Below are 17,026 nucleotides of genomic sequence, written 5' to 3'. Positions count from 1 at the left end.
TGGGACACGTGGTACTCCTGATCATTAGAGAAGGCTTAGGCTGGTTTTCAAAAATGAACTGATTCTATTTTTTTATAAAACTAGTTTTTAGGAACTAGGCATCTGAATAATCCTTGCACAATTAGTGAGATATCTTGTTTTACCAGCAGTTCATTCATTCATTCAACAAACTCATGTCAGATGTCCAGCAAACCATAGCATATTCTAGGTGCTGATGACACCAAATTTTAAAAAAATACTCCAAGTTCTTTTCTCTCACCCACTAAAATCTAGTGGCTGAAGACCAGCAATAAATAAGTAAAGAAAAACATAAACAACGTTATCAGAGGTTATGGTAAGTTGCCATAAAGGAAGCAGGATCACCTGGTAAACAGGAGGCTCTCTAAGGTTGTGTTGAGACTAGAAAGATTAGAAGGAGCCAGTCATACAAAGAGCCAAGAAAGAGCATTCTGGGCAGAGGAATTAGTGAGTAGAAATGACCTGAGTCAGGAAAGAGCATAGCATATTTAGAGAACAGAATCAAGACTAGTGTGACTAGAAGAATAAATGGGAGAGTGAAATGGGAAGAGGCTGGGAAAGCAGACAGGAGCCAGGTCAGGTAGTGACTTGGAGGTCATGGCATGGAGTTTGAATTTTATTCTAAGTTCAGTGGAAAATCCTTTGAAGGTTTTAGGCAGAAGAATGGGGATAGTAACATGAGAGACACTGTGGGAAGCAGGCCTCAGATGTTTAAAATGAAAATTACCAACAGAAATTTCTACCCTCAGCCAAGATTCCACATAAATTTTTATAAGTTCTTGACCTTATTTCCTAAACATCTTGTCTCCGATGAAGTTAACCAGCTTGTTTCTGTACTCCACCATCAGGGTGGATGTACATTTGACGTCTTCCTTTTGAATTTCCCACCATAACTATGCCATAGGTTCCTCTCTAGTCCCAAGAAAAGAATGGCAGGTGCACCTCCATTTTTGTAAAGAAAGTCCTCTTGATTTTGTTCTGTGCAATTTGATTCCCTTTCCCCACTACCTTGTACACCTGTAGCTATTCCTACCTATGAAGCAGCTATAAAGCTGTGATTACGGAAAACCTCCCTGACCCCCTTCAGATGAAGAGATGCTTTATCTTAGTATCCCAATGATCACTGGAAGCTAGAAGTTCCCCAACACTCTGGTTAAGTTTCCCTGACTCTGCCAAGCCCCCAAATCAAGTGGTAAATTCTGTGAAAACAAACACTTAAATGCTCCCAGTGGAGTGCTGGGTTTGAACAGCTCTGTGTTCCTTTTGCAAGGAAACACATCTGCTTGATAGCTTCAGATTTTCCTTTATATGGTTTTCTTAAAGAAAGGCATGCACTGAGCCAGCATTTTCTTCTTAGTCAATCCCATAGTAATGGTTCCCAGTAATGGAGGCTGCAGACCATGATTGAGAGTACGGTCTTGAGTTCTTGGGTCCAAGTCCTGGCTCAGCCACTTTACAGTAAGTCTTTGGAGTTCTCAAAGACTCCCATGCTCCATCGGGACAACAGGGATGAAACAGAATTGGCCTCATAGGGCTGTTGTAAGCATTAAATATGATGCATGTCACATAATAAGAACTCAGTAAGTGCTGGTATTCCCTTCAAATAAGAAAAATCAACTAGACCAGACATTGACATAAAAAGATACACAGGGAGTGGGGGAGAGAGAGAGAGAAAGAGAAAGCACAAATCACCATGCTCCACCCCAATGTGATGTCATGGCTCTGTCTGGGAACTAGGACACAGAATTTGAGGGAAGATGCCAAGGCTGATGGGAAATGAGGATTAAGGAGGCTTCTGGAAGCCTTGAAATGCAATCTCACCTCAAGCCCCAGGCAGACGAAGAGGCTGGGGAATGCAGCTCATTCACTCTGTCTAGAAACCCTCACCCTGGTTGTCCTCACCACCTGGAGGGATGGGCTGTATTGGCGGGTGAGCAGTACAGGCGTAGGCTGATATGTGTATTTATTACACTCTAAAGAATATCCTTGACTGTCAAGTTTGGCAGTGAAATTTGGAAGTTATAGTGGAGAAGCAGCACAGGGAGGCAGAAAAAGCAGAGTATTCCTAATCAGGGGGCTTGAGTCCTACTCCTGCCTCAGGCACTGGCTGGCTATAAGATTCTTGAAAACTCATTTTCCCCTGCTTGCTTAGTTTTCTCATCTGTATAATGGGAGGTGAGACATGATCCTGAAGGGCAGCTCTTCAGTGCCAATACTCTATGATGGTGAAATCATAGTTGTCTCTATTTTCCCAAATTTTCTAGCACAGGGAGAGGAGGAAGGGATTGGGCCACCTAAGACAGGAAATAACTAGAGAAAAGCCTTGCAGAATCTTGAGAATTAGCTCCTTGTGAATTATGCTCATCCTAAAAACAAGCTGACTTAACATAAACTAGAATGGCCTGAAATGGAAAAGACAAGCAAGTGTTGGTAAGAAGTGGAGAGGCTGGCACCTGCATGCACTGTGGGTGGAAGGGTAATTTCTACAACCAGTTTGGATAACTGTTTGACAGTATGTGCTAAAGTTAAACACTGCACATACTCTGTGACCCACCAATTCCACTCCTAGGACTATCCCCAAAAGAAAGCCCATCTATGCCAAAAGACATGTACAAGAGTGTCCGTAGCAGCACCACATGCAATAGTCCCAAACTGGAAACAGTCCGATGCCTGCTTAGAATACATTGGATACATAAATCCTGGTATATTCCTACAATGAAACATGTTACAGCCATAAAATGAAATGAACTACAGCTACACATGAAACCATGGATGAATCTCACACGTTGAGAAAAGAAATCAGATACAAAAGAGTATATTTTGATAGACTCCATTTATATAGGGTTTTAAAACTAATCTCTTGGAAGTCAGGAGAGTGTTTACCCTTTAGGGGAGGTTAATGATTGGAGAAGGGCGCATGAAGACTTCTGCAGTGCTGTAATGTTCTGTTGTGGGTGCTGGTTACACAGGTGAGTTTACTTTGTACATATTAATTGAGCTGTATACTTTTGATTTGCATATATGTTATACTTCAATAAATTTACCCAAACAAATAAAGCTCAAGTATGCAAATCGTGTTTGAGCTTAGCTCCCCTCTGGGGAGAGAGAAGAGCCATATTCTTGTGGCAGGTACATATCTCCACGCTCAACCTTGGAGGGTTAAAAAAAAAAAATGTCATTTTTTGTTTTCTAAACTGAACTTCATTTGTATTCTGGTTCCCTCTTCTCTTCCTTTCTCCCCCACACATCCCATTCTGCCAGCGGTAGGAGCAATATCAGCCTAAGTCTCTCTCCTCCTTCCATCTCTGTGGATTGTGTGTGAGCTTCAATGGTCCTGCACAGGCCAGATGGGGTTGAAGACGGCTAATCCTGGTGCCACAGCCTGGCACCCAGGTGACATCTACTGAGAGGGCCCTGCTCTCACTAGTATCTGTTTATTTCCCCAATCAGCTTCCTGCTCTGTCCTCTTCCTCCCACCACAAGGTCTCTGACTTCACTAGTAAACCCCAAACTAAGACCTGACTAGTGCTTTCTTCTGAAGCAATGACAGCTGGCACCCAGCTGTGCAAATGTGTGTATGGGGTGGTGGGAGGTAGTGGTTACAGAAAATACCAGGGAAAAACCATAGGTCAATATTACAAAATAACAATCCCCTCACCTTTTCATCTGATAAACATGGTGTTCATCTTGGTGGCCTGTGTCATTTATTTTGTGAGCAGATTCCCCAAAGGAGGAGGAGAAAGCGACTATCTGGGGTGGGATGGGGTGGAAGGAGAGGGCAAGAAGAAGGGTTGGCTTATTAGTTTCCTAGGGCTGCCATAACAAACTACCATAAGGTGGGTGCCTCTCTCCGTGAGAGAGGCTTTATTCTCTCACAGTTTTGGAGGCTACTGGTGTGAAGTCAAGGTGCCAGCAAGGATGGTTCCTTCTGGAGAGCTCTGAGAGAGGGTCGGTTTCATGCCTTTCTACTAGCTTTTGATGGCTGCTGGCATCCTTGGCATTCCTTGGCATTCCTTGGCTTACAGAAACATCACTCTATCTCTGCCTCATTGTCACATGGCATTCTTCTCTGTTTGTGAATCTTTGTGTGTCCAAATTTTCTCATCTTATAAGGACACCAGTCATTGGATTAGGGCCCACCCTAATCTGGTATGCCCTCATCTTGACCTAACCATATCTGTGTATTGGTTTGCTAAAGCTGCCATAACAACATACCACAAACTGAGTGACTTAAACAACAAAGATGTATTATCTTACAGTTCTGGAGACTAGAAGTCCAAAATGAAGCTGTCAGCAGGGTTGCTTCCTACCAAGGGCTGTAAGAAAAGGACCTGTTCGGGGCCTCTCTCCTTGGCTTGTAGATGACTGTCGTCTTTCTCTGTCTCTTCACATCACCTTCCTTCTTGTATGTGTCTGCCTCTGTGTCCAAATTTCCCCTTTTTATATGGACATCAGTCATATTGGATTAGGGCCCACCCTAATGACCTCATTTTAATTTAATTACCTTTGTAAAAACCTTACCTTCAAATAGAGTCACATTTTAAGGTCCTGAAGGTTAAGACTCCAACATATCTTTTCTTTTTGGGGGGATGGGAGAGCACACAATTCAATTCACACCAATCTGCAAAGATCTTATTTCCAAATAAGGTTGCATTCACAGGTACTGGGAGTTAGGACTTCAACATATCTTCCTGAGGGACACAATTCAACCTTTAATGGTCAGCCTCTGTGAATCCCTGAGAAATTCCAGAGTACTGACTTCATCACCCCTCAGGTCAGGAGATGACTTTAGACACCATTGACTGAGTGTGCCCTGAGCTTCCCCAGCCTCCCCACATACCTCTAACATGGTACAGCACATACTACATTGTGTGTAAACCTGCATACAATCTGTTTACAGTCTGTCACCTACCCCTACACACACACTGCCCAGTACTCTGAGCTCCTCCAGAATAGAGACTAAATCTTTTCATTCATCTCTGTATCCCAGCTCAGGGCCTGGCACAATATAGGTGTTCAATGAGTGTTTGTTGGACTGAACTGAATTGTTTGCCTATCACTTAGAAAAATTATTTTGTTTCTTACTTTGCTGTCAGTCATGAGCAAATAAGCAAGCCAAAAATCTCTTGGATGACTGTGTAAATCACACAACCACATGCTATCAGGACTGGGGCTACTCCTAGAGATTTTCTAATCCAGGAATGGGAGATGGCCAACGTGCTTCTCACCATTTCCAGCTATGCACCTGCAGCAGACATCACTAATGTATTGTTGCATTCTTTCTCATTAAGCTTGGATACAACCTCAGAATCATTCTCCATATGTGACTCTAAAAGAAGAAATCAATTTGCTATTTTTTGGTAAGTTCAGATGAGCAAATTGGGATTCATAAGGAAATGTGTCCAAGATGATGCAGAGAACTAGAAGCCTCATCTCCTAATTCCTAGGGCCATGTTTATTCTACCTTCTCCCCCAGGGTTTTCCAAAATGTTCCAGTGAAACATGCATCATTGTTATGCCGTGGCATTAAATAACATTGGATCAGCCAGTGAGAAAAATTATTCCCTTTTCAAACTTTTTGATCACAATGAAAAAGTCCCAGTTAATGCTATTATGTCTTTAATACTTTAATTCTTTTTTTTCTTTTGAAGAAAGAGTAGGCCCAAGTCCAGAGTCTTCAGTAAGCAATAGCATCTTGTTAAAATTTAATATCCCCACAGTTTTCCTTTTACTTATGCTCAAATTACCATCCAATTATGACATAATTTTTAAATGTGGTAGTAATAAAAACTTTTTAAAAAATACATTTATTTAAATTTTTCAAAATTTGGTATAAAGAAAAATATTAATTAAATGTAGTATATGTAGCACGCAAATGCAGCAAAATGAAGAAGCCAGGGGAATACTGTGTAGCACCACACACACATCCTCATTCAGGCCTCCTCAATACTCTCCCCTCCAAGACAAATACTGCTTTCTCCCCTTTCTTTTCTGAGAAATATTTCCTTTTGCTTGTCTCCTGCCTCTTGCATTTTCCACCTGCTCCCAACCAGCTTCCTCCCCAGGTTCTCCCAGCCAGCCCCCTCTCCTCCCAGTTGATAGACTGTCATTTTCAGCATAGCTGTCTCCATCTGCCAAAACCCAGGCTGAGTCTGCCTCTCTGCAAACCATATGGCCTGGCAGACAAGGAGGGCTTGAGGATGATTCAAGATTTGGAAGCAAATCCAGCTTAACACCCATTCTTCCTTCTTAGCGGGAGAGGAGGCAAACTTTGCTGTCCTGTCCCTTCTATCCCCAGCCCACAAAAGGCATGCCTTAGCTAGATGCATGGGTTCTGGCCTCTCCTGTCCTGGATCTCTGCTGCTTCTCTTCTCCAAAGGGACTATTCTTAGTCCATTGTGGGCCCTCTCCTAGAAAGGAGCATTTTGTGTTGGATGGACTTTGAGCAGGCAGACCTTCCTTGGGTCAAGAGGGAAGAGAAGGCCCACAAAGGCTGGCCACAGGTAGGACAAGGACTTCAGGACAGCCAAGCAGGCTGAGGGGTCAGCACGCACAGTCCCTGATGGTGCTATGTAAGCCTGGTGGTTGGCATTGCCATGTGTCCTTTGCCAGTGGAGAAGGTCAGGTAATAGCACATCAGCCCACTGGAGTAAAGGAAATAAAGATAGCAAAGAAGAGTGCATGGAAAAGGGAGAGAAATCAGGGGAAAGAGGAAGGAGGAAAGTACCCACCCAAATCTAGCCATACAGTGTTCTGAGATCCAGTAAAAGGCATCATAGAAGAGCATCCTAAATCATAAGCAGGTATGACTCACCCACACACAAAAGCTCCTTGGTGGGAGGAAAAAGTGCTGACTGAGCCCCATTGTGTGCTGGCTGGCTTTCATTCAACAAATAGTGAGTGTGTACTCTGTGTGAGGTGCTGGAGTTCCCGCAGTGCACAGGACAGTCAAGGATCTGACTTCATGGAGCCAACATTCGAAAGGCTTCATAGAGTCATGATAAGTACGTGGGCACTGGAATCAGACTGTCCATGTTTGAAGCGTGTTGCCAGCATCTTAGCCATGTGACCTTGAGTATCCACTTAGGGCAAGTAAGTATCCTTATCTGTAATATGGGAATAATAGGAGCCCCACTTAAAGGGTCTTGATAAGAATTTAAAGATACCGCTAATATGTGGCACAGTGAGTGTGTAGTGATATCTCACTGTGGTTTCAATTTACACTTCCCTAATGACAAAGGATGTTAAGCATCTTTTCATGTGCTTATTTGCCATTTCAATACCTTTTTGGGTGATGGGTCCATTTGAATCTTTTGCCATTTTTTATTAGGTTGTTTGCCATATTACTAAGCTATAAGAGGCCATGATATAGTTTGAGTGCAAGTCTTTTATCAGATATATGTTTTGCAAATATTTTCCCCAAACTGTGGCTTTATCTTTTCATTATCTTAATAGTGTCTTCTGAAAAGCAAAAATTCCTGATTTTTATCAAGTCCAATTTATCAATTTTGTATAGATTGTGCTTTTAATAGCATATATAAGAAATCTTTGCCTAACTTAAGTTTTATAGTTGTATTTCTTCCATTTAAGCCTGTAATTCTTTTTAAGTTAATTTTCGTGCATGGTAGTAGGTAAGGGTCATGGTTAATTTTTTTGCATATGGGTAACAAAATTATCTATAATTCCCTTTTTACAGGTGAAAAGGTGAGGCCTGAGGAGGCTAAGAAAGGAGCTCAAAGTCATACAGCTTCTAAGTGATTGAGTGACACTTGAACCCAGGTCTCCTGATTTCAAATAAAGTGCTGTTTGCATGTTGCCTCCGCTGCCTAAGTGCCTACAGTTTCTTTCCAGTAGAGATAAGACCCAGGCTTGGAGATAAACAAAACTCATTTCAGCTTCGTCACTTAGCCTGGGCAAGTTACTTAAACCTTCGAAGGCTTCATTTTTCATTTGTAAAATGGGATAATAAGAACATCCGCTCCTGAGGCTGTTGGGAGGACAATTTGAAATAATGCATGTAAGGTGCATAGCACCAGGCCTGGCATTTAGCATGTGCTTTGTACAAGTCAGCATGGAGGAGTGGCTTTTCCCATGTCCTGCCTTCACTGGAGCCCCCTGCCCAGCCTTGCCAGGTCTTGGAACACTCTAAACTCACACAGCAGATTGGGGGTTTACTGAGGGGCAGACACTTTCTACCATAATAATCCACCGGAGTTGTACTATACGAGTTGTTTCATTGCAAAACTAGAATGTATATTTGTCTAAAAGACATTTCACTCTGAAGCTGTTTTTGTAACCCTTCCCATCCCTGTCTCCCAAGCTAATTAACACCAGTTAGAGGTTAGAAGCTGTGGCAGACTAACTCTAAGATGGCCCATCACTCCAGCCTTGGTATTCATGCCCTGTGTAATTCCATCCCCTCAGATGTGGCCAGGACCTGTGACCTGCTGCCAACCAATAGAGTATGACAATATGATTCCGACATGAGTCCCTTCTGTGGTGACATTACTTAAGATTGCAATGCCTGTCTTATGAAAAAGACTTGCAGGCTTTGACGAAGCAAGTGGCTGTATTTGCAAGGCCCACATGGCACAGAACTGAGAATAGCCTTTGGCCAACAAACAGCTAGAAACTGAGGCAACTTCCACCTGTCTGCCAGAAAGAAACTGGCACCCTCAGTCCAACAGGCCACAGGAACTGAATTCTGCGAACGACCACGTGAGCCCAGTGGAACCTTGGGATGAGATCGCAGTCCTGGCTGACACCTTGATTAAAGCCTATGAGAGGTCTTGGAAACAGAGGCACTCAGCCAAGCCTGGCCAAGACTCCTGGACCATAGAAATCATGAGAAAATGAGTGTGTGCTTTTTTTTAAAGTCACCAAGTTTGTGGTGATCTGTTATGCAACGGAGATAACTGAGAAGCCAAGATAAAGTAACAGCAGAATGCTGGGGAGCAGAAAGAGGTGACAGATCTAGGAAGAAATAGGTGAGGGTCACCCTTTATGCTCATGTGTGGAGTCTCCCTTTACCCTTTTAAATATGCTTAGTGACCCAGACGGACACTCCAGCAGCCCCATGACTTTTTTGATCACTCTTGGGTAACAGAAAGTCCTACCACCACCTTAAATCACAAATATGCTCTCTTTTTGGTAGCTATGATGCCTAATCCCCTCTAATTATCAAAATTGGAATGTAAATGAGATTTAAAATGTTTCTTTCGATAGCGCCAGCCACAGGCCAGCCTCCTGCCTCCTGAGAGGGGCTTGGGGTCAGCTTTTCATTTCTCTTTCTGCTTCTCCTCCCACAGCTTGCTAACAGCCGCTTCTGCTGTCTCCACTGTGGGGTGTGACAAGGGCTGACATTCATGGCAGGAAGAGAATGGGGAAAGTGTGTACTTGCCTGGCGCTGTTGTGAGATGACTCTGGACCCTCTAGGCCTGGCAGGGGTTTAAAACTGGCTATTTTTGAGTACTTTGGGGTGTCTTTGGTGGCTCTCCCACTGGGTCCCTTTGTCTGCTATTTCCATGCCACAGTCAAGAGTTCTCCTGCATGTGGATGTCCCACCTTCCCTCTTCAGCTTCCATTTGTTTTCTGAAGGGTCACATCATACAGGCACTCTTTGTGGTAACTTGCCTCCTGGCAGAAGCCCTCTTGGACAGGATTCCTTTTGAAACAACCTCACGTTAACATTCCTAACACGGATTCTACACCTAGTTCCCAGTATGCATGCACCTTTCACCTGCCAATGGAGGGGAGAGATTACTCCCCAACATAGTGGCAACTCCATTTTCTTCTACCTTGCCATCTGCAGTAGAAACCCTTCAATGTCTACAGCATGTATTAAACATTAGTCTATCATGGCCAACCCCACCTCTAAGGGACATCCTCGTGCATCAACCATGCTGAGTGGTCTTCTGATAAAGCTCTTTACACTTCTCCCCTTGGAAGAAGAGGCTCACCGAATAGCAGCAGATTAATCCAAACACGGTTTGGCATAAATCCTTTTTCAAAATTGACTCCTGACTTTTTATGTCCTGAGATAGATTTTGTTAAAAAGTTGTATTTTGGTTTATCACCTCGCTTTGGAATTTTGTATCCATTGCACTATGGTGCTTCAGTTGAAATGGTTTCAATTTTACAACTTGTTACATGATATTATTGGCCTGGTGGTCTCCTCAACAACAATTTCCTTTCCTCTTTGGCTAACTGGAGTGACCAAGTCTAAGCTAATTTGGTTGTTAGGCAAATATCACATTCTTTTTAGTGTATGCTGGTAGCCTCTGGTGGTTAAAGGCAGGAGAGGTAATATATCCCTATTCCTGCAACCTTGCTCCAAGATGATATCTTAAAATGAAGCAAGTCTCAGGTCAAATTCCACCAAGCATACGGATGTTTTTTAGCAAGCAAGCAAACACCACCAGTGTCTTGGGAGAGACTCCTCCTTTCTCTGCCTTCTCATTCCCTGACAGGCCCCTTGCAGAGCAGCTCCCTCAGAAACAGATTCACTTAAAACACAATCAGAGGCCTCATCACTGGGCCAGCTGGTGGTGTCCTTCATGAAGTGGAAGGATGTAGGGCCAATGGCCTCCAGAACTTCCACCTCTGGTACTGAGGGCTGAACATGCTTGTTTCTTCTACCTAATTCATGCACAAGTGGTAGATCCTGCTACCCGACTCCTACTCAATCATAAGCACAACTAATTTAAACAATAAAAATTATTTCTATCATTACATATGCTGGTTAACTAACCCAAAAGTATTGATTCAGATAAAAACTCTTCATATACTAGTTAACCATTCATTTCTAGAGTGTTGACTAGTGTTAACTTGCACACAGACACATCACACCACTTATACTAACGTATTCTAAAATAAATTGCCATGCACACGATATAGAACTGTATTAGTCTGTTTCTGTTGCTTATAACAAGCTACCTAGAACTGGGTAATTTGTAAGAAAATGAAATATATTGCTTACAGTTTCAGAAGCTGGGAAGTCCAAAGTCTAGGGGACACATCTGGTGAAGGCCTTCCTTAGTGGTGGCTTCAGCCACACATGGTATCTCATTGGGAGATGGCAGAAGCAGAGACAGAGAGACTCTCACATGCCGTCCTTTTAAAGCCCTCTGCACCACACCCATGACCACCGCTATCAACCCCTTCATTAGGGCATGGTTCCCAGAATCTAATCACCTCTTCAAGGCACCACCTTTCAATCACCGTCACAGGATTTTCCACCTTCTTAACAGTCACAGTGGGGATCAAGCTTCTAATATATAAAACTTGGGGAACACAATTCAACCCATATCAAGCACTAAGAGAACCCTGATTTCGTTTGGGTTGCCAAGTACACAGCCCTGAGAGAGAAACTGTGACTGCTAATTCAATCATGAAAACTTGGCATTTTTTGACAGATACTCACTTTTTCAGCTTTTCTTGTTGTAGGTGGCCATGTGATTGCATACTGGTCTATGAAGAGGAGGGAGAAGTGTGATAAGAAATACTTTCCTCCTTGACTAAAAAAAAGAGACATACATGAGACAATTTCTCCACACCTTGGCTGCCTTTGTTTTCTATCTTTGTGTGTGGTCAGGAGAAAATGTGATGGCTTGCAGCTGAGGTGCCACCTTGCTATGGTGAAGCCTTCTAGAATGCTGAGGATGGCACAACAGAAAAGCCTGTAGTCAGATGATCTTGAGTTACTGTCTTAGTCCATTTGGACTGCTATAACAAAACACCTGAGACAGGGTAATTTATAAGTAATAGAAATTGATCTCTCACAGTTCTGGAGGCTGGAAAGTCTAAGATCAAGGTGCTGGCCAATTTTGTGTCTAGTGAGGGTTCCTGCTCAGCTTTCAAGATGGCGCCTTGTTGCTGAGACCTCACATGGTGGAAGGTGGAAGGGCAAAAGGGCTGAGCTAGTTCTCTCAAGCCTTTTATAAGGGCACTAATCCCATCATGAAGGTGGAGCCCTCATGATTAAATTACTTCCTAAAGGCGCCACCTCTTAATTCTACCACATTGGGTCTTAGGTTCTAACACGTGAATTTGGGGAGGACACATATAATGAAGCCATAGCAGTTACTAACCATCCAGAGTTGGAGTTAGAAAAGTCCAAGGAGACTTCTTCCCATTTTTCAGTAAAAAATAAATATACCTATGGTTTTATTACAGGAGCTGCTCAGCTCCCAGCTGAGACTTCCCATAATTTGATATCAAACTCACAGGTTTGGCTGCCTGCCCCAAGTTAAAAGCAAGCCACTCACGAGTCAAGTGTTGGTGAAAATGGAAGTCAGCTTTTATTCAGGAATACTGGTGATCTGAGGAGAGATGTTAGGCTAACCCATCTCCCCAGTAAACCTGAAGTAGAATGGCCAGGCTAAAGCCATCTCGAAGATTCAGACTTACTGAGGGGTTTTTAAAGAGGGGGATGAAGGAATGGAAGGTGGGAAATGAAAAGCAGGAGGGAGGGGCACGTGAGCAGTCAGGGCTTCATGCAAGGTCTCAAGTGCAAAGTTTCACAAAGACTCTGTCTGGTTTCTGCTCCCATCTTTGCTGTTATCTCAGGGTCTGGGTAATACGTGTGAGTCTGCAGTTTCAGGCTGGCTGGAAAACAACTTTACATTCATGTAAACAATGTCATCTTGCCGCATACCCAAGGTTCAAAATATCAAATAACCATGGGAAAAGAGGGAACTAAGAGAAATGCATGCGAAGAAAAAAACTGTCTTTTAAAAATTTGCCTACAGCCCATGTGGTCCCAACATGGCTTCGGTCCTGCTCACTCCAACATTTTCGTCACTATTAGGCTTTCTATTATTTGCAGCCCAAAGTATCCCAACTAATACGTTTGGCCTCCAGAATAAATATGTAAGGGAGGGGTCTTTACTGAACATCTGATGTCCTAAAGTATCACAGGCATACACACACCCCTTCCCCTCACAAGGCAGAAGACCTATCCTCCTCAAAGAGTTAGGAAACTCAAGTTCTTCCTCCTCTCTACACTTTGAAATTTCTCATCACCAATGCCATTGATGCTATTTCTGGGATCCATTCACCAGAAATGCATTTTCCATCAGTAATAGAAATGCGGGAATTTGTAACTTCAAATGGTGAATCCAAGATGCTCTAGTTTATCAGCATGTTATGCTGTGCCCACTAGAAGTAGGTGGAATTGGGAATCAGCTGGGCTCAAGCTCCCTAGTTCCCAAGGTCCCTTTTATAGAATCTCTTATTCTCTCCTTCTCCATCCTGCTAGATGAGAGTTGGCCATAGAATTTAGGCTTCCCAGAGTCCCTCCACTGACCTCCTGCCCTTATTCTCTTCTCGGATCTTGCCTGTGGAGGAATTTTGAAAGGTTATAGTAATAAGACATATGAGCACTTGGGGATGAGAGGCATGTAAGAATTTGGAGTTTATAGGCTAAGGTATGACTTCAGGAAACTTGCTATATGCAAGCCTGTCATTTTGGAGTATTCTGGCTAGTTCTTGCCTCAGTTTCTTCAACTGTAAAATAAGAAGAGCAGCATCTTCCCTAAGGACTCATGAGTTTAGGATAATAATTAAGTATTACAATTTAAATGAGAGATAGTTTAAGATAGTGCTTAAGAACATGTATCTTGGAGCTAGACTGCCTGGCTTAAAATCGTGGTTCTACCACCTGTCAATTGAGTAACCTTGAGCAAACTACTTTCTCATCTATAAAATGAGGATAAAAAAATACCCGTTTCAAAGGACTTTTCTTAGGTTTTAATAAGTTAATACACATAAAGCTACTTACAGTAGCAACTGACAGAGTATTATGCAAGCATTACTATCATCTCCATCATTGTCGCCATCATCATCATTATAACATCTGAAAGGGCTCTGAAAGCATAAGAGCACTATGTGAAAGCAGAAGAGGATAATAATGACACTGATCGCCCCAAGTTAGGAATGAAGGAATATTACTGAAACCAACAGGATTTATGAGTTAGAGAAAAAAGAGAAAGAAGAGATAATAAAACAAAAGAAAGGAAAGGGAAGGGAAAGGGATGGGACAGTGGGGGGAAGAGGGGAAAAGAGAGGAGCAGGAGTGGGTGGAGGGGAGGGAAAATGTATGGCGAGTGAAGCTGCACAGAGTGGAAATAAGGGCTAAGTGAAAAGAACAGTAAGGAACTGCTCATTTTCTTTCCAGCAGGCATCACTGTAACTCTAGGGGAACATCTTTCAAAGTGTACCATTTCCCACAGAGCATAATGTGGCTCACCCACAATTTCATCAGTTGTGCTCAAGCTGCATTAAAAGCATCGAAACCAGCCCTTCACCTTAGGGCACTGCCATGTGGTGTCATTATTTTCATGACAAACAAAATCTTTCCCAGGAAATGGAACAAAGAAAGTAACTGAAATGTCCGTAAAGTAGTGGGAAATTCTGGGTACCTAAGCTTTCCACATTCTTGAGATTGTCCTGTGTTTGTTATTGCCACCCCAGTGGTGCCTAAGGGTCCTATTTTCGAATAGACAACCAGAACCAAGCATCAGAGCATGTAGCTGACACGTGGGGTCCAGATGCCTCATTTACTGGTTCCTGGTACACACTAAATCAGAAACAAATAAATTCGTTCCCAAGTACAACACCTTAACTGTTCAGCTCCTCTCCTCCCTCATGAAGACCTGTCTGTCATCTCATGTTCCCTGGCTGAGATTGCCACCCCATGGTCCCCATACAGCCTTCATCTCTACTGGTTTCCTCCACCCCAGTGTAAATGCCCCATAAACATTTTTGCATTTTAAAAAACAAAGTCATGTGTATAAAGGGCCAAGCAGAGTTCTTAGGGATATAATGCATACTAGCACTTTATAAATATTAATTACCTTTCATCTTTCTTCTATAAATTGGATCTTTCACATCATCTCTGTCTCAACATTTCAAGGAGGCAGGGTAGTACAATCTTGAAGGTTTCTTGAGTTAGTTGGCTTTGGGCACTGCAGATGAGAAAAATAATCTGCAAATAAATTGTAAGTTGATGAATCATTAATCACCTTATTTTTAAATAAAATGAGTTGCTGAAGAACTCTACTATCTAATTCATCAGCATCAGACTCAAGAATTCTGCTATCAGGATACAGAAGTTCATAAAAGATCATCACTCTAACAGCAACAAAATCAGATAAATTAAAAAACAAAGCAAAACAAAACTTATTTCTCCTTAAAGCCATTGAGGGCTATGGATGAAAAAAACAAACAAACAAACAAAAAAAAACTAAGTAAACTGCAGTCCAGAGAGGGAGAGGGCCATTTTCTGAGCACAGAGGAGAGACCATCTCAATCCCTAGGGCAGTTACTGAATCTGGGGAGAAGCAAGCCTACTGTGGGAAGAGGAACTTTGTGGGAACAAGGAAAACTCAGCTAAGTTTTTAAAGACTATGCCTGGGAGGGCATGGCAGATGGGAATCTAGAGGAGCCCAAACTCAGAGTTAGCCCTCCCCATCTACCGACTCCCGCTCATGGGAATTTTATCGAATACGTGGAATAAGCAGAAAGCCTGGAATAAGTTTTAGAAAGGAAGGGCCTGATATCCACCAAGACATTTAAACCAGAGGTGAACTGAAAGTAACTCTACTGGTAACCCAACCCCAATTCTGTTCAACTGCTAATTGGATTGATGAGCTCAGCCCCTAACAATAGCTGCATGTCAGACAAAACAGTGAGCCCTTTCTGGAGGAAATTATAATCTACTTCAGTCTCTACTGGTCTTGTACACACTATGTCTGAAACACAATAAAAAATTCTGACATGCAAAGAAGCAAGAAAGTGTGACTCATAGTTAAGAGAAATAAAAACTGTAACCTAGGGTCTAGGGTCTCCTAAATGCCACTAAAAGGTCCAAAACAGGAAGTGAATGGTCACAACCCTTTGTTCTGAGTTTCTGTTCTTGCAGGAGGCTGCAGGAAGTCATGAACCATGAAATACTAAACTGCCCTCAAAATCTATCAGCTAAAACTGAAATACAGGCCCTAGAGGTGAAGTCTGGTGAATCTCCACCCAAGAAGAAGCCAAGATCTCCATAGCTACCCGGCCCTGTTCTATGTCTCCTGTCAGCGATGACAGGAAGTCTCAATTCGCCACCTATGGGCTGTAACCCATACTAGCAGAGGGCTCAAGGTTTAGTCGATGTGACAACTTTCTGAGGTTCCACTGTTGCCCAAAGGCCACATTCCTTCCAGGGTCCAAATGCAAATTTGGCTTCAGAACTGACTGATGGACTATGCCCCATAGTCAACCAACCCAAATTGATCAAGCTCGTATCCTACATTTACATGAGAGGACCTAAATGAGAACCTGGGTGGGAAGTTAGGTGGGAAATTTGGCTACACAAGATGACCCCTTTCCCTTGTTTGGGGAGACACTGCTTTGGGAGCAACCCCCAGTGTTGTCCTTAATTGCAGGTAGTAAAGCCTTTTCCTCCTATTCTGGTCCTGGTTGCGCTCTCTGAGGGACGGACCCCTGCTGCCCAGTAACAAAGCATGTCAATAGACTCAGACCCACAGACGACCCGTAGGATGAAAATTTCAGAAAATGACATAAAATATATAAACATGTTAAAGAATTTAGAGGAAAGGAGGGACATATTGGGGCTAGAGATGGAAAATTTCAGTAAATAAATGAAAACTATTGAACCAAACAGCAACTCTATAACTGAAATACACCACATCTTTTTTTTAAAAAAGAAATGATTTGATAGACTTAACATCAGACTGGAGTGCTCGTTCGGCAGCACATATACTAAAAAAAACCATCAGACTGGACAGAGCAAAACAAAGGATTAATGAACTGGAAGTAAGCCAGTAAAAATTATTCAAACTGAAACACAAAGAGAAAAATAAATTTTAAAATACGACAGTATCAAAGACCCATGAAACAATAAAACTCAACTAATGTAAGTGGAATTGGAGTCTCAGAAATGAAGAACAGAGAGGGAAAAAGAGAGAGAGAGAAAGAAATGGAGGAGAGAAAGAATAGAGAT

Source organism: Cynocephalus volans, chromosome 2, assembly GCF_027409185.1.
Source record: "Cynocephalus volans isolate mCynVol1 chromosome 2, mCynVol1.pri, whole genome shotgun sequence".
In the NCBI taxonomy this organism is placed as follows: Eukaryota; Metazoa; Chordata; class Mammalia; order Dermoptera; family Cynocephalidae; genus Cynocephalus; species Cynocephalus volans.
This window is presented reverse-complemented; position numbering follows the sequence as displayed.